The sequence below is a fragment of the Pleurodeles waltl genome, chromosome 10 (genome assembly GCF_031143425.1).
Source record: "Pleurodeles waltl isolate 20211129_DDA chromosome 10, aPleWal1.hap1.20221129, whole genome shotgun sequence".
Classification (NCBI taxonomy): Eukaryota; Metazoa; Chordata; class Amphibia; order Caudata; family Salamandridae; genus Pleurodeles; species Pleurodeles waltl.
The window spans coordinates 926,746,900-926,764,993 of record NC_090449.1 but is presented as its reverse complement, the minus strand read 5'-3'; the positions used below and the strand labels follow the sequence as shown (position 1 = coordinate 926,764,993).

Genomic DNA, 18,094 nt, shown 5'->3' with positions numbered 1-18,094 from the left:
GGGAAATCAAGTCATTTGCTCAGTTCCACCTGATTTGTGTCAGGTAATCAAGCTAGATTTCTTTATTGCAAAACGTTAACTAGTGCACTAGTTCACAAATCTGAGTCACTACATTATTTTTCGGATTGAGTTGGAATTTTCTGTCATGCTTAAAGCTCTCAGATTTTGTGGTTGAAATGGGTTTATGAAATACTTCCTGTAACATACACAGTCCACTACAATCCAGCTGTGAACAGGTAGAAGTGAGATAGACGAAATTAAAAATAGAAACTCGTATTTTTTAGGGTTTTGTTTTATGGATACTGAGCATTATGGAAGGTGTTTACTGTTCAGTGCAACATTAACTTTGATTTACACCTTGGTGACATATACATATTGCTGTATTGAGGCATCGATTTCCCAATTATTGTTCCTAGGGACTCTCTGTAAGCATTAATGAGCATCAGTTATGCAAGTGAGCCTCTCATTCATTCATTTGCCACGGATTTTATGGATTCATCTCTACCCTTAGGTCCTGCTGGTAACAAGGGGGTGTAGGGGAGATTAACCCTCTTGGTTGCCTTTCCTCTTCTGTTATCCTGAAGTCATCTAAGGTTCGTTTTTTGGGTTCTGTTTTCTGTTTACCATTAGAAATCGTTATTAAAACTGTTGCCGAACAATCACTGTCTAACATATGAGTAGGGGTTGTGATTCCTGTGTATTCAGTGTTTCTTGAAAGTGTCAAAATGTTTTCAAATAGGCTATCTATTTGGGTACTTAGTCACTTCTCCTTTCTGCAGGGGCGGCTTCTCGCTAATGCGAAGGAGCTTCGCCTCCCTGGTTTTTCCAAAAAGGAAAAAAAAATGATAATAATGTACATTACGTTTTTATCATTTTATTTTTCCTTGTAGGGCGGTGCTGGGCTGGAGGGAGGGGGCCCGAGGAGGGCTATGTGCACACAAAGTGCGCATGTCTTTTTAGCTAGCCGTGTTCGGCCGGTCAGAAAGACATGCACACTTTGCATGTTCTCTACCCGGCTGTATTGAACAGCAGAGTGGTGAACATGCACTGGCTTCCACTCCCAGTCTGAGTGGCAAAGCAGGCCACTCAGACCAATCACCACGCTGCTGTCAGCAGCGTCATGATTGGCTGGGAGCCTGTGCAGCCAGGAAGAGTAAGAGGATGAAGGGGAGATGAACACATCTCCCCTCGAAGGTAAGTGTGTTTTTTTTTTTTTACATGTATTTATTTTTTTAAATCCCAACTCCCTCCCCCCCCTTTCGTGTCCTGTCCTGCCCTGCCACCCCTGTTCAGTGGCAGCCGCCACTGCCTTACTATGATTTATATATTTCTATCATCTACCATCTGGATGTCGGTCTGTGGTCATTTTTATCACGTAAGGGTATTATATTGAAAGTGGTATGCATCTATATGAACTATGTATCTTTTAACATAACTAACCTGTGGCCCTTCGGCCACCTTTCACCTGCCACTGCGTGTGCTTTGTGGTATAGTTTGTCTCATGCCCTTTACCCATGCAGGATGGAGCTGTGTGACAGATGCATGTGTCTGTTTCCTTTCTTGGGCTTGTCTCTCTTTGAACATGTCTCACATTTCTTAAAAACAACTTTCTGTGGGTGGGTATTTTATTTACATTTCTATATATATATCACTGGTCATATGCCCACACTCTTTAATGAGGATCCTGCCATAGACAGAGGTGTCTACCACACTGCTTTAAAAAAAGTCTCCAGGCTGACACACCGCGTACATGCACAGCTCTGTCATCAGATGCAGTTCACTTCTGCATTCAAGAGCTTCACAGCACTTGCTCAAGACCATGATCTCCCTGCCAGAAGCAATCTCATTCTGTGGCAGTAGGTTTTTGTCCACAGGGATGGTGAAAGTTCTTCTGTCTAATGTGCTGCCAGCTTAGCCTTTAGCACCTGACTGACCCTATTCGGTGCACCTCACCGATATTGCCTGCCTTGAAATGTGTCCTACATTTAAAAAAAAAAAAAGTCTCAAGACATAGCACTTGACTATTTTCCTTCCAGTGACGGATCCCTCACCTCAGCAAACTTCATTTTTGCTTATAAGTATCCCCGTTAACATTCTTATGTTCTAAGCACGCAAAGACTCTTATGACTAGGAGTTCGATATTTAAATATTCTTTATAAAAATAAATAAAAAGGCAGAAAGTTGTCTTATTTTTCATTATACCACTGCACTCAGGTAAAATCACCCAAATACATTTGACTCCTTGTGCAACAACTCAGTCAGTACTAAATCGTGTTGCATGTTTATAACACACACATACACAAGGTGATGGGAGGATGCTTGCACGAAGTTTAACCATTAGCAATCACTCAGGGTAGCATTCCAACCAATTGTTATTTTACCCCCCATGCCACCTAAGATAGGAAAGGTCCACCTCGAACTGCCAAGTCAGTTTCTCTCTGAATCAGAACACAAGCAACCCAAGACAGGTGTCGCGCTGACTGGGGCTCTTCAGTTGGCTGTAGCTTGGTTCCAGTGGCACAGTGAGAGCATGGGACTTACGTCTGGGCAGAACTTTGACCACTTAGGGTGGTACATCACTACATACAGTTACACAGAAGCTATGAAGTGCACTATAGTAAGTATGCCAATAAAGTTGTCATAACTACATGAAGGTTGTGACAGGCGATAGTCTTAGAGGCCATAAGACTCTGTGGATTGGTGTGGTTTCATTTGACTTGACTAAATGTAGCATCAATTGACAGCACTCTTGGAGCCATAAGAATCATGTTGTTAAATGTTGGTGCATGTAGTGTCTTTCTGGACAAGTAATGAGGCAGCCACTCCCTCGAGGTTGTACCGACAAATGCCCCACACCCATCCATCACAGGCATCACCAGTCAGGAGACTGCCAATAAAAGCAGCCTGGAGCATGGCCCATAGGCCCGTTACCTACCCACATATCTGGTGTCAGTGTCACATTATATCTTTAGCATATGAGCCTAGGGCCCATGACACCACAGTTCCTTCCCTTCTTCTCAAAGCTTTCATGCTGTGAATTGTAGTCAGTAGTGGCTTGCGGGCTCGGAAGGGGTGGGGTGGCGCGCAGGTGGATCGGGAGGAAATAAATATTACATTAAAATAAAAACACTTACCTTCTCCGACGCCGCTCTCCGCTGCTTCCTCGCTGGTGCTGCAGGCACAGGCTCCAAGAGTAGTTGCGCCAATCCTGATGCTGCTCAGAGCAGTGTCAGGATTGGCTGGGAGTGCCCAGGGTGGATGCTCCCAAGCAGACTTGGAGCCTGTGCAGGCTCTGTCCAGCCCAGCAACTGTGTTGCTGGGCTGGAGAGAGCCCTGTGTGCATGTATTCACAGGAGGAGGAGACCCCTCCTCAGTGCAGGTCACCCCCATGGCCCGCCCACTTTACCAGAAAACCATCATAAACAGAGTTTTAGCAGCTGCCACTGCTGGTGGGGGAGGCGATGCTCCTCCGCCCAATCGAAGGAGCCGCCAATGGTTGTAGTGTGCACCCTTCCCCTGCAGAATGTGAAGTCACCCACATCTCACAGGTTTTCATTGTCTTCGGGTTGGCTGGGGGCCCTGAAGGGTTGTGAGTTGCCTGAAGGGTTTGGGGAGGCCACCCTGCCCCTCAAGGGCTGCAGGGGGCTGCTTTGTGCGGCTGGTGTAAAATACCTATTTCATTTCTTATTTCAAACAGTTGTGCAGTAAGGATAATTGCCACAATATTATTATTAAACATTTAAGAGTTTAATTAATGGAGCAGGATTACCAAAACCGATTTTTGAAGATGCTGCCCATATCACTACGAGCACTCACACCGAAGAGGTGGCGTCAAACTATTATAAGTAGCTGCCATTATGTCGGGTAGGTCCCCTTCTGGGCTGCTTTTTAACGATGATGGGGTCATAAACCTCGGAGGTTGCATGTGGGCTGATAGATAGCAGCGCCAGCCGTCCTGCCTTTTAAGATGGCACTAGCTGTTTCTCTTTTAAAAGAAGGTGGGGTTGTAATGCTTTCTGCTGGCCTGGGTAAACTAATATTTACAACAGTGCCTGCCGTGCTGCCTTTTAACAATGGTGTGGTTATAAACCTCGCTGGTCACCTGGGTGAGCAAATAGGTACAGCAGCGCCAGCCATGCTGCCTTTTAAGGACTCCAGCCACTCTAACTTTTAAAGCCATTCTGGTGGTCTGAGTAATTAATATTTACAGGACCGCTAGCCATGCTGCCTTTTAAAGATGGACTGTTTATAAACCTTGCAGGTTACTTGGGTGAAGTAACAGGTACAGCAGCACCAGCAATGTTGCCTCTTAAATATAATAGGGTTATAAGCTAACAGGCACCGGAGCGCTAGCTATGCTGCCTTTTGAGGGTGATGGGGTTATAAACTAACAGGTCCAGCTGGTCCAGCCATGCTGCCTTCTACAGATGACTGGGTTATAAACTAATAGGTAAAGCTGGTCCAGCCATGCTGTCTCTTAAAGATGACTGGGTTATAAACAGGTACAGCAGTGCAATCCATTTTGCCTTGAAAGGTTGGTGGGTTGTAAACTAACAGGTACAGCAGGGCCAGCCATGATGCCATTTAAAGATGATGGTGTTATGAAGCTAACAGGTACAGCAGTGCCAGCCTGATGCCTTTTAAAGATGATGGTGTTATAAACTAACATGTATAGCAGGGCCAGACACAATACCTTTTAGAGATGATGGGTTCATAAAGTAACAGGCACAGCAGGGCCAGTTTCATAGTTGGACTCTTGCTCCTAAGTGAGACTGCTGGTTATGGGATGACAGCACCTTTGTTTGTAGGCAACTGAGTCACTCCTACAAGAAATTGCAACTGTTGGCCCAACCCTTCATCTCACAAGTAATACCTCACCAAAACTCAGAAAGCAAAGATGATTTCTGGCAGCCTTACGCATGGACTCTAGATTAGACCTCTCATGGAAGTCGTGGTGGAACGGAAGTTACCCTTTTCTTTTGTTAGCAATAAGTCTCATACATACAAAGTCAATGAAGGAGATGCAGGAAAGTTTTCAATATATTTATTGAAAAGACTGCAATCTACGATAAAATGCATGTGCTACAATGATTAGGATAATGAATAGTAATAGAAGCCGTATTGTGAAGATGAGAGTTATGATTATCTTACAATAAACATGAGATGTAAAATTCCGAGCCATGAAATCCTAAGTCTCTACCCTAGTAGAAGCTACGTATGATAAGCCTAATCAGTCAGTACCATATCCATGAGTAACGCCCCCCAACCCTTGTTACCTTGGAATGAGGTCACTAGATCAGACTCACAAAGACTGAGTTCTGCAGCAAGGTGACGTGCAGCATAGATGGCATCTGGAAGGAACCACTCTAATTTCCTTGTCCGTGTGAGGTGTATTTATACAGATCATGTAGGATCCCTGATGCAGGTATATTCCTAAACAGCTGATAATGTGTCCGACTTGTTGTCGGCAATTGCATAAACAATCCCTAGCAAATCTTCATGATGTTCCTATCACACATAAGTGGGAATGGAACATGATGACAATACCTATGTGTATCAATGATATTGATGCCAATAATGACGCCATATCAGAATGGCACTGATAATGAAAATCAAAAAATTTCTTATAAAATGTAAGCACATGGCAAAAGCTAAAATAAATAATAAAATAAATGAAATAAAACAGAGCAAACTAAGTAGGTAAAAGGTCACTGAGTGGCGGAGGGACAGGCCTGCAAGCCAAAGGCTAAGCTGACTCCTGTCTCCCAAGGGGAAACTAAAATGGATTCACCACACCCTCCCCATTGTAGAAACAAGGATGCTAACTGACTAGCCAGGGTGCATGAGCCCAAAACTAAAGTGCTCTGAACTAAACGTCTAAAATCTAATGAAAAACTAAGCTAAAAACATACTAAGAGATATAATGTCAACCATGCCAAGCAATGCAGACCAAATACAAGCCAAATTGCTTTTTAGAGATTCTTACATTTATACTTTTGAAAAAGCCAATGGTCAAATTCATTCAGCAATAGGTATGATTGTGTAGGAGTTCCCCGAAGTCATCAAAGGGGGAGTGCATCCAGGAAGAACTCCACATCTGCCGATGTCAGATCGAATATAGGATTAGCAGAATGATCCGCAGAGCAGAAGTGCGCAGATGCCTCAGACCCAGGATCACCTGCGTAGACAGCACCATCCATAGTGCCAGAAGTCTTCAGAGCCAAGTAGTTCTCAAGCAGTGGCTCATATATGGCATCGCAAATCATCCTCAGTCTCATGGGGCACAACCATGAATTAATCCTCATTGGGAATATCAGCAGTTCCGTGTCCATAGGAGGCACTGGCTGTATAGCAAGACACACCGAAGGTAGACACTCTAAGAGGCACCAGGTACAATGAAAGACTGGTTGCACACATCACAGGACTGGTCAGAATGACAATCGTGCTCCAGTTCTTCCAGCAACAGAGAACCAAAGAACTGCATAATGCGATCATGACACAGCTGAGCTGGTGGTAGCTCCATCACTCCACTTAGCTGAGAAAGCACAACCACTGCGCATCAGGAATAGCAGTAGCAGTATTCCGCCAATCAGTGCCAAAGTTACAGGAAATCCACCAAACACACTCAAAAAGAGTGAGTGGATAGCTGAAGGAATGACTCAGAAGACCGTCTAGAAGGTGAAAACAAACCCAGACCCAACAGCCTTAAAGAAATGTACAATCCCTGAAGTGCAGACCAGCTCTCCAAAGTGCTTGGGGAAGTTGGTATTTAATAAGGAGGGAGATTCCAGTCAGATGACCACGACTGCATGCTGATGAAGTCTGCAACTGCTGCTTGCTGAGACTACCAGTTCCCTGTCCTACTTGGGGATGGTGTCTCTTTAGACAACAGCTTTCTTGCTCAGGTATGGTAGATGATGTTTTCCCAGAGGAATCCTGAAGGGCAGATTAGGGCTTATCACGTAACATAACTTGGGTAGGAACCGCATATATTACACGCATAGTGACAGTATGGCGGAACTTTTCCTGTGTTTCACTTTTCTCATCACGATTTCTATTTTAGCATGTTTCATTATTCTTGTTTTTGGAATAGTAACGCCTTTAGTCTGTTCAGCTTGTCAAAATTTACAATAGTAGTATCAATGTGAGGCCACATTTCTGCTCCTCCTATCTCTTGTGTAGGGGGGAATAAAACATGTCCACGACAAGTTACAATTTGAGAAACTGGAATTGCGTAGGCAATTTCCAATCTCATTCAGTAGCAAATCTGATCATTCAGGACCACATAACTTCCAGTTGAAAGTATAAGAAATGCCGGATGAATCAGAGGCACAGGAGTACCCTTCAGAAGCATATGCACACCTTAGGTGTCTTTGAAACAGTTTTAGTTGTAGATGTAGATAAAGTTGTAGAAAAGTCATCTTGGTGGATGAAGTAACCAGAAGAAGTCTGTGCAAACACAGGAGCCTGTGATAAGTTGGTGAATGGATCCAGTTCACACGGAGGTTCATAGTAGACAATGTCATCAGTTTGCATTGCTTTGGAGGAATAGACAGCCACATCTTGGACAGTTCTTGTCGGTGAAGTGGTAACAGGAATTAGCAGAAGCTCATTCTTTACCCTCTCCATGCCTGAGGAGGCATTTTTAGCATTGTTGTAGATGCTGGTATATTCAGAAGTGTTGTTGTTTCTTCTTTGGAGAGGTATATCCCATTGGGTAGTGAGAGGTTACCGGGAACTACCCAAGGGACCTCTGGGTCTACTGTGCAGGATCTGCCACATGGTGCAATTTAATGTTGTCAATGGAGACAAATCTGTTCTCTTTGGAACCTGCCAGCAGTGGTAGAATGACAGTTCTGGTGCCTTGCCTTCCCAGGACTGGAACTGGTGCTCTGTAGAATGGGCTGAATTGCTTCTTCATACCAATCTTCTCATGAACCAGATCCTCAGCTTTAGGAATCCAGCCTGTAGAAGTTGTTGGCAAATCTCTTATTCCTAAAATGGCAGCACTGGCAGATGAATTATCATCACAAAATTGTTGAATATCCTGTAAGAGACTGAGGCCCTCATTCTGACCCTGGCGGTCGGTGATAAAGCGGCGGCCAAGCAGCCAACAGGCCGGCGGTCTAAAATATGCAATTCTGACCCTGGCGGGAACCGCCAACACAGCCCGCCAACTTAACACTCCGCCCGCCACGGCGGTACAAACAAACAGCGCGGCGGTTCCCGCCAACAGCCAGGCGGCAGACAATGTACCCCCCACCCTATTACGACCCACCAATCTGCCACCTTTTCCGGGGCGGGAGCACCGCCGATAAGAACACGGCGGAAACAGACTACGAACGGGAAAACGCTCACCTCTACGCACTCCACGCGAGATTCCGGCAGTATGGAACCAGAGTTGCAGGTCATCCCCGCACTCCTATACCTGCTCATATACCAGGAGCACGCCCGGCGGCGCGGAAGACATCGGTGAGTACTGCACCTACGACACAGGGGAGGGAAAAGATTACCGGCACACACCCACCCACCCACACCCACTACAACACACACATCAATGCATTCCCACAGATCACTGTCACAACCCACAAACCACCCCCCACCGAAATAATGCAAAGACCAAAAGACGAGATCATAAACGGGCAGATATATTGAAATATGGACACCAGTAATCCCAATAAATAAATAAACTATGTACAAAATATATACAGCTACTAAATGTAGTCCAACCACTGTCCGTGGATCACAGGGGTCCTGTGCAAAGGGGCAAGGCCCAGTCCCACGACAAGAACTCCACGGAGAGAACACTGCAGGGGCATCAGAAAGAAAATAGGACAGGCACCTCAGGGGGAAGGGAAGGGGGGGCACCTCAGCCACTTGAGTACACGACGCCAGATCCACGAGGGGACTCCATGACCACTGGGCCATCCTGGGGAGAGCAAAGCCACAGTCCAAACAGTCCATACAGTGGGTGGCCTGCCCACTGGGCCATCCTGGGGAGAGCAAAGCCACAGTCCATACAGTCCATACAGTGGGTGGCCTGCCCACTGGGCCATCCTGGGGAGAGCAAAGCCACAGTCCAAACAGTCCATACAGTGGGTGGCCTGCCCACTGGGCCATCCTGGGGAGAGCAAAGCCACAGTCCATACAGTCCATACAGTGGGTGGCCTGCCCACTGGGCCATCCTGGGGAGAGCAAAGCCACAGTCCATACAGTCCATACAGTGGGTGGCCTGCCCACTGGGCCATCCTGGGGAGAGCAAAGCCACAGTCCATACAGTCCATACAGTGGGTGGCCTGCCCACTGGGCCATCCTGGGGAGAGCAAAGCCACAGTCCAAACAGTCCATACAGTGGGTGGCCTGCCCACTGGGCCATCCTGGGGAGAGCAAAGCCACAGTCCAAACAGTCCATACAGTGGGTGGCCTGCCCACTGGGCCATCCTGGGGAGAGCAAAGCCACAGTCCATACAGTCCATACAGTGGGTGGCCTGCCCACTGTGCCATCCTGGGGAGAGCAAAGCCACAGTCCATACAGTCCATACAGTGGGTGGCCTGCCCACTGGGCCATCCTGGGGAGAGCAAAGCCACAGTCCATACAGTCCATACAGTGGGTGGCCTGCCCACTGGGCCATCCTGGGGAGAGCAAAGCCACAGTCCATACAGTCCATACAGTGGGTGGCCTGCCCACTGGGCCATCCTGGGGAGAGCAAAGCCACAGTCCATACAGTCCATAACAGACCCCACTGCCACTGGAGGAGGCAAGTTGGCCAGAGGACATCCTGCAGCCCTGCCCGAGATAGATCCTGCCCTGCCACGTCTGCCAAAGGGCCAGCGGTTCTTTCCTTGAAGGGCCCAGTTCAGCGGTTCTTGAGACGGCGGGGCCCAGCGGAGCGGTGCTTGAGACGGCGGGGCCCAGTTCAGCGCTCCTTGCCTTGAAGGGCCCAGTTCAGCGGTTCTTGAGACGGCGGGGCCCAGCAGAGCGGTGCTTGAGACGGCGGGGCCCAGCGGAGCGGTGCTTGAGACGGCGGGGCCCAGTTCAGCGGTACTTGAGATGGCGGGGCCCAGCGGAGCGGTGCTTGAGACGGCGGGGCCCAGTTCAGCGGTTCTGGAGACGGCGGCCGGTCTATGGCCAACTGTTCATTGCCTGGTGGTGCCCTCCTGGGCAGCGGGGATGGTGCTCCTTCAATGCCCACCTGGGCTGTGGGTGGTGGGGCCCTCCTGGCCAGCTGGGCTGGGTCCTCCCTGGGCAGCGGCTATGGGGGTGGTGGGCTCTCCCGGGGCAGCTGTGCCGGTTCCTCCCGGGGCAGCGGCTATGGGGGTTGTGGGCTCCTCCTGGGCAGCAGGCCTGCTGCCTGACCTCTCCGACTTGCTGCCCTTGCCCTCCTTAGTCGTGGGCCTGTGGCCCTTTCCTCCCTTTGGAGCTGTGGCTGGTGACTGTCTCTGGGTGGTGTCCGGGGGGGATGTAGAAGGCGGGCTCCTGCGGCGCCCCTTCCGCCTTCTGCTCCTCTTCCCAGGGGGTGGGCTGGCTGTCCCCTTGCTGCTGGGCGAAGATCCAGACATGCGGGCTGGCGGGCTCCAATACCCCTGCACCCTTGTCAAGGGGGCTGCAGGGCTGGTGGTGGCTGAGGTGCTCTTCTTACCCCGACGAGAAGGAGGGGGGGGCTCAGGGTCAGGAAAGAAGTTAGTAGTGGCGAGGAAGAGCTTCTTGGGACAATAGAGAGTGGGAGGTACAGTGGGAATGGGAGTGGAGGGAGAGGATGTGGTTGTAGGTGAGTCACTTTTGCTGTCTTTGGGTGCAGGTGCAGGAGGGATAGGCTGTCGTGAGGTGGATGGCTGTTGGGTGGGTGGGTGGCTGCGTTTGTGTGGTGTGGAAGAGGGGGTGACAGACACAGTGGGAGAGGACACAGGGGACGTGTAAATGGCAGTGGGGGTGGTGACTGCACGTGTGCGGACTGGAGTGGAGGGTGTGCTGGTGATGGAAACACTGGCTGATGGTGAGGTGAATGGAGGTGTGAGTGTAGACGTCACAGGGAGGGAGGAGGGAGACGAGGAGGTGGGGGTCACAGAGGTGGTAGTGACTGTTGGCATGTCTGCATCGGAATGTTGCGTGTGTGAATGTCTGCGTGATCTGTGGTGCTTATGTTTGGATGAGCTTCTCTTGGGTGTTGAGGTGTGTGCAGGCTGGTCTGATGGTGTGGGTGGGACAGGCAGAGGAACAGGAGACTGGGAGGAGGGAGTTAGTAGAGGCAGGCAGGAGACAGGGACAATGGCTGCCGTCAGTGCTGAGGCCAGAGCCTGGAACGATCGCTGATGGGCAGCCTGACCCGAATGAATGCCCTCCAGGTACGCATTGCTGCGATGAACCTCCCTCTCCACCCCCTGGATGGCATTCAAAAGGGTAGTCTGCCCAACAATGAGCGTTCGGAGGAGGTCAATGACCTCCTCACTGAGGGCAGCGGGGGTAACAGGGGCAGGGCCTGAGGTGCCTGGGGCGAAGGAGATGCCCGGCTTCCTGGCAGAGCGGGCACGGGGCGAACGCTGAGGGGCTGCTGGGAGGGCGGTGATGGTGCGCTGGGTGGCGGCTGTACCTGTAATGGCGGGGGGCACGGATGGTGCCACCCCCGCAAGGGAGCCCCCTTCCGAGGACGTGTCCGTGTCGCTGCAGGGTCCAGTCGTCCCCGTCGTGGAGCTCCCCTCGCCCTCCGTCTCACTGGTCCAGTCTGACTCTGTGGCATGGCCCTCCTGGGCCATGTGAGATGCAGCTCCCTCCTGCCCCGATGCCACTTCTCCTCCGCCTGATGATGCTGATGCACACAAGCACAGAAAGACAAACAGCAAGGGGGGGGGAAGAGAGAAATAAAGGGATATTGATTACATGGATCTCCGGTACAGTTAGCGGACATGACAGACACAGATGCCCCCTGCACTAAGTTGCGCACTTGGGGTCCGCTACGCATTCCGTGGAACATGCCCTACACGCCTAGAGTTGACAACTGCACCCATGGATGACACGGCCCAGGGATGGCTGTACTGACAAACTACTGAGGGTGGTGGCTGGGGACACAGGGGTTTACGGGGGTGCCCAGCCTACAGATATCGCCCTGGCCTAGGGGGACCCCCAGCCCTCCTCCCCCACCCAGACACCTCCACTGCGCGACAACAGAGTAGATAATGCTTGTACTCACCCCCTTGTGTCTGCTGTGCTGCCCTCACGCGCCCATCCAAATCAGGGTAGGCCACCGCCAGGATCCGGAACATCAGGGGGCTCAGTTGACAGCAGGCACCCCGCCTACGTTGGGAGGCCATCCCCAGCAGAGACTCGGCGGTCTTCTTGGTCCCGCGGCGGATGTCCTCCCACCTCTTGCGGCAGTGGGTGCCCCGTCGATGGTGGACCCCCAGGGTCCGGACTTCCTTGGCGATGGCACGCCAAATCCCGATCTTCTCATGGGCGCGGACCTATGTGACACGTACAGGGAGGGAGAAATACCACGTTCAAGTTTGTCAGCATTTTCCTTGCCAGTGGCCCAACATGCCCCCCATCCCCGCCAGGCCCCCCGCCATGCCCCCGCCAGGCCCAACATGCCCCCCATCCCCGCCAGGCCCCCCGCCATGCCCCCCGCCAGGCCCAACATGCCCCCCATCCCCGCCAGGCCCCCCGCCAGGCCCCCCGCCAGGCCCAACATGCCCCCCATCCCCGCCAGGCCCCCCGCCAGGCCCAACATGCCCCCCATCCCCGCCAGGCCCCCCGCCAGGCCCCCCGCCAGGCCCAACATGCCCCCCATCCCCGCCAGGCCCCCCGCCATGCCCCCCGCCAGGCCCAACATGCCCCCCATCCCCGCCAGGCCCCCCGCCAGGCCCCCAAGCCAGCGGCCCCAAATCCAGATAGAATTAAACTCACTTGTTGGTCTGGAGGACCGTAGAGTAGCGCATACTGGGGGAGGACCCCATCCACAAGTTTCTCCAACTCCTCTCCAGTGAAGGCAGGGGCCCTTTCCCCAGGTGCAGCAGCCATTGTCCCTTCCAGACCGAGGTCACAGCAACACTTGCAGTATAGGTCCTCTCCTGTGAAAGTTCAAGTCGCAAGTGGATAAGTAGATAGAAAATGGCGGTCACGTCCGCGGCGGTGCGTACCGCGGCGGTGCGTCCCGCCACCGCCGGCGCCCTTCGCCATTGGCTCCTGAAACCCATAGGCTTCAATGTTAACCAATGCGGCTTGGCGCCGCGGTCTTGGCCCGCCGCCCGCCGCGGTGTGCCACGCCAGCGCATTGACCTCACATCCCATTGTCACACTTCACAGGTCAGGCAGCCGCCATTTCCAGGGCCCACATGGCTCAATTTCAACTGCGTCACACAGGCCTAGGCCTTGCATAGCCACTCAGACACTCCATTCACTGCATAGAGAATCGTTTACTGTGCTAGCTGTGAGTACGTACCTGTGGGTTGCTTGACTGTGTGCTCCATGTTGTCCTTCCTAGGCACCGTCCGCTGGGTTGGGCGAGGAGACGGATGAATCCTCCCGTGTACCGACCGCTGGTGGACCTGTCGACAATGGAAGAACGCCACATTATCCTGACCTACCGTCTTAACCGTGCCACTATCCATGAACTGTGTGCCCAGCTGGAGCCCGACCTGATGTCCCCCATCCGCCAACCCACAGGGATTCCCCCTCTGGTGCAGGTCATGTCAGTACTCCATTTCTTGGCAAGTGGGTCATTTCAGACAACCGTGGGAATTGCTTCTGTGATGTCTCAGCCCATGTTTTCGAAGGTGTTATCCAGAGTGTTGTCTGCCCTGATGAAATCCGTGAGGAGCTACATCATTTTCCCTGAGGTGGGCGAATTGGCTACAGTGAAGAGTGATTTCTACGCCCTTGGACATATTCCCAACGTAATTGGTGCCATTGATGGGACCCATGTGGCTTTGGTTCCCCCAAGAGACAGGGAGCAGGTGTACAGGAACAGAAAAAATTACCATTCAATGAACATCCAGGTGGTGTGTTTGGCTGACCAGTACATCTCGCATGTAAATGCCAAATTCCCAGGGTCAGTGCATGACGCCTACATCCTCAGGAATAGCAGCATCCCTTACGTGATGGAACAGCTACAGAGACACCGTGTATGGCTAGTGGGGGACTCTGGGTACCCCAACCTGTCGTGGCTACTGACCCCAGTAAGGAATCCCCGGACCAGGGCAGAGGAACGGTACAATGAGGACCATGGGCGTACTAGGAGGGTGATCGAACGCACCTTTGGCCTCCTAAAGGCCAGGTTTAGGTGCCTGCATATGACAGGTGGATCCCTAATGTACTCACCTAAGAAGGTGTGTCACATCATCGTGGCCTGCTGCATGCTTCACAACCTGGCTTTGCGTCGCCAGGTGCCTTTCCTGCAGGAGGATGGTCGAGACGGTGGTGTTGTGGCAGCGGTGGAACCTGAGGAGAGTGACGAGGAGGAAGACGACGGGGCTGAAACAGACAACAGGGACAGAATCATTGAACAGTACTTCCAATAGGACACAGGTAACATTTAAAAGATAATTTAGTAAATGTTAACTACTCTCCTGCATCTCTGCTGCCTGTCTATTTGCCCCAGTGTATGATGACTGAGTTTTGGCTTTTCCCTCCCTATTTCAGATCTGGGGTCCCCACTACGAGTCCTGTGCTTCGTTTCCCCATGGACTACAGCTTTGTGGCAGCTGTTTGTTGACTTCACCATGTACAAGGACATATTTGCACTGTCATGTCAATTACAATATATTGAAATCACAGCCAGACTCCAGATATTTTGGTGCAAAATAGGTGTTTATTTAAGTGCTCAAAATGGGATGGGTGGTTTCAAGTGGGTGGGGGCTATGGTGAAGGAATGTCCATGGCAGAGTCCAGAGTAACAGTCACACAGGTGCATTGTCCAGAGGCCTGTGGAGAGATGGAGCATGGGCAGTTCAAGGATGGACAGGGTGACAATGTGGGACAGTGGGATGACATCAGGTGGTATCCATTGCTGGCGGGGGTCTTGACATCCTACTCTGTCTTCTTGCGAGATCTCAGGGCCCTCTTGCGGGGTGGTTCTTCTCCTGCAGGAGGTGGGGGTCTGATGGGCTGCTGCTGTGCGGGGGCCTCCTATCCACTAGCGCCGGCGGAGGTGGTTGGCTGTTCTTGGTCCAGGCTAGTGGCAGGGGCCCTTGGGTGTTGTTGAGTGTCCGCCCTGGTGTTGACGAGGTCCTGCAGCAGCCCTACCATGGTAACCAGGGTGGTGTTGATGGCTCTGATGTCCTCCCTGTACCCCCGATAGTGTTCCTCCTGCAGTGCCTGGATCTCCTGGAACCAGGCCAGTACCGTCGCCATCGTCTCCTGGGAGCGGTTGTATGCTCCCATGATGGTGGTGAGGACCTCGTGGAGAGTGGGTTCCCTGGGCCTCTCCTCCCCCCCCTGTCGCACAGCTGCCCTCCGAGTTCCCCTGTTTCCCTGGGCCTCTGCCCCCTGGGCGGTGTGCCCACTACCACTGCCCCCAGGTCCCTGTTGTTGTTGGGGTGGTGGGTTATCCTGGGTGCCCTGTAGTGGTAGACACACCGCAGATTGACGCGCCCTGGAGACAGAGGCATGGGCCCGCTGGGTGGGAGCTGTGCTGGTGTTCCCAGAGGGGTTAGGGTCTGTAGTGGCCTGGGCCTGTGTGAGGGGAACCGACTGTCCAGAGGTCCCCGATGGTCCGGGCTGGTCATCGGTGTCCAGGTCGACAGAGCTGCTGTCATCGCTGACGGCCTCTTGGGTGGGGGGTGTGGAGAATTCTGGCCCCTCCGCCGCGGTGTGTTGACGGTCGGGTCCTGCAGGGGTATAGAGGGATGGTTATAGTTTCAATGAGTGGCATATGGGTGTATCTATGGGTTCTCGTGTCCCCAAGTGCTGGCATTCGTGTGTGGGGGCTTTGGTGAGGGTGGCTTGTGGGGAGGATGTGTATATGCATTGGGCATGCTTTGGTGATGGGTGTCCATGCTTAGTGGACGCATGCAGGCCTAGGTTTTGGGATGTGTGGGTTGTGATGGTGAGACATTGGCGGGGAATAGGTGTGCTGGGGGTGGGGGTGAGGATGGTGGTGGGGGTGAGGATGGTGGTGGGGGTGAGGGTGGGGGTGAGGATGGGGGTGGGGGTGAGGGTGGGGTTCGAGGATGGGGGTGAGGGTTGGGGTATGATTTGGCATGCAGGTGGGGGGGAAGCAGTATTGAAGCTTCAACTTACCAGTATCCATTCCTCCGCTGACTCCTGCGAGGCCGTCAGGATGCAGGATGTTCAAGACTTCCTCCTCCCATGATGTGAATTGTGGGGGTTGAGGTGGGGGTCCTCCGCCAGTCTTCTGCACGGCGATGTTGTGCCTGGATACCATGGAACGCACCTTCCCCTGTAGGTCGTTCCATCGCTTCCTGATGTCTTCCCGATTTCTGGGGTGCTGTCCCACTGCGTTCACCCTGTCGACAATCCTCTGCCATAGCTCCGTCCTCCGGGCAATGCTGGTGTATTGTATCTGTGTGCCGAACAGCTGGGGCTCTACCCGAACGATTTCCTCCACCATGACCCTGAGTTCTTCGTCTGTGAAGCGGGGTTGTCTTTGGGGTGCCATGGGGTGGTGTGTATGATGTGTGGGGTGGAGTATGTGTATTTAAGTGAGTTGAGTGTGGTGGTGTGTGTTGTTTTGTGTGTGGATAGTGTGTGGGTGATGGTGTTGAGTGGCTGTGGCTGTTATTTTCTGGATGCTGGTGTCTCGCTCTTGCCTTCTTTACGAATTTTTTAGCGTAGGGGTTTGTGGGTGATGTGGGTGTGTGTTTTATATTGTATTGTGTGTGTGGGAGTGGTGTGTGTATGTGTATCAGGTGTGTGGGATTCAAATCGTCCAATGTGGCTGAGTTTTGTTCGTTTGTGTGTATTCTGACCGCGGCGGTGTGTCCCGCCAATGGAATACCGCGTTTGAATGACCGCCGCGTGGATTCGTGGGTCGTAATGGCATGGGCGTATTTCTGTTGGCGTGACGGTGGAGGTTTTGTCACCTCCACTTTTCCGCCGACCGCTGGTCTGGCGGTCTGTTGCGGCAGTCGGATTTTCGGAGGTTTGCCTTCTGCGGGTCAGAATGACCGTGGCGGGTTTCCGCGACCGCAGCGGGATTATGGAGGATTTCTGACCGGCGGTAGGCGCCTTTTACCGCCGAGGTCAGAATGACCACCTGAGACTTTCATTTTTGTCAAAAGGTGTGTCCTATGCCACCATACAAGGGTCATCTAGATCTGGGATATACATAGGTATCTCAAAGAGGACCTCATAAGGAGTGCGTCCCCCCAAGGACCGTCTTGGCAGATTATTCAGTGCTGTCTGGATCCTGTATATGTGATGAATTTAACTATGGCCTGAACCTAATACTCTAGATGTTAAGGACTGCTTTAGGTCATGATTCCTCCTCTCCACAGCAGAATTACCCTTAGGATGATACCAGGAAGAGTAATGGAGTTCAACACCCATCGTCCTCATGGTGTCCCTGAATGCCCAAGAGGCAAATGCACAACTCTGGTCCAAGAAGAATGCTGCAACCTCATATGTACCAATAAAGACCATCAAGTCTTTTATAACTGTTTGAGTATCAGCCGACCACTGTGGCCACACCCACAGGAATCTAGAACAAGAATCAACAGCAACTAAGATGTATTTGTATGCACCATCAAGTTACCGGGGAGCACAATGGTCCAAGTGCACACATTGTAGTGGCCTATTGGACACTAAGAGGGATGTCTGCGATGGGTGTTTGATGTTTGAACCCTGTTATCTGCTGGCAAATATCACAACAAAGAACATATTGCTTGGTCTGTTTGTATAGACCCGGCCACCAGAAGTGTTTCTGTAAGAGTGATATTGTGGCTGTGACACCAGCATGAGCTGATGCGTTACCCTCATGCGCTGCTTTGATGAGATCTAATCTCTCGTCTTGGTTGGGGATCACTCAATCTCCCACCCCAGGAATTGTTGCAAAGACAGCCTTCTGTGCACTGTTATGGTAGGAATATTTTGTAGGATGAGCTTTTAGAAGAGGCTTGCCCTCAGCTGAAGCTTTCATGGCAG

At 51.8% G+C, this 18,094-nt stretch overlaps 1 protein-coding gene across 6 annotated transcripts in view; it reads left to right on the top strand.

Annotated features, from left to right (window-relative positions):
• LOC138262030 (histone deacetylase 9-like) overlaps positions 1-18,094 on the top strand; it is a 285,528-nt gene that overhangs the window by 117,570 nt on the left and 149,864 nt on the right. The gene's annotated exons all lie outside the window — the stretch shown is intronic.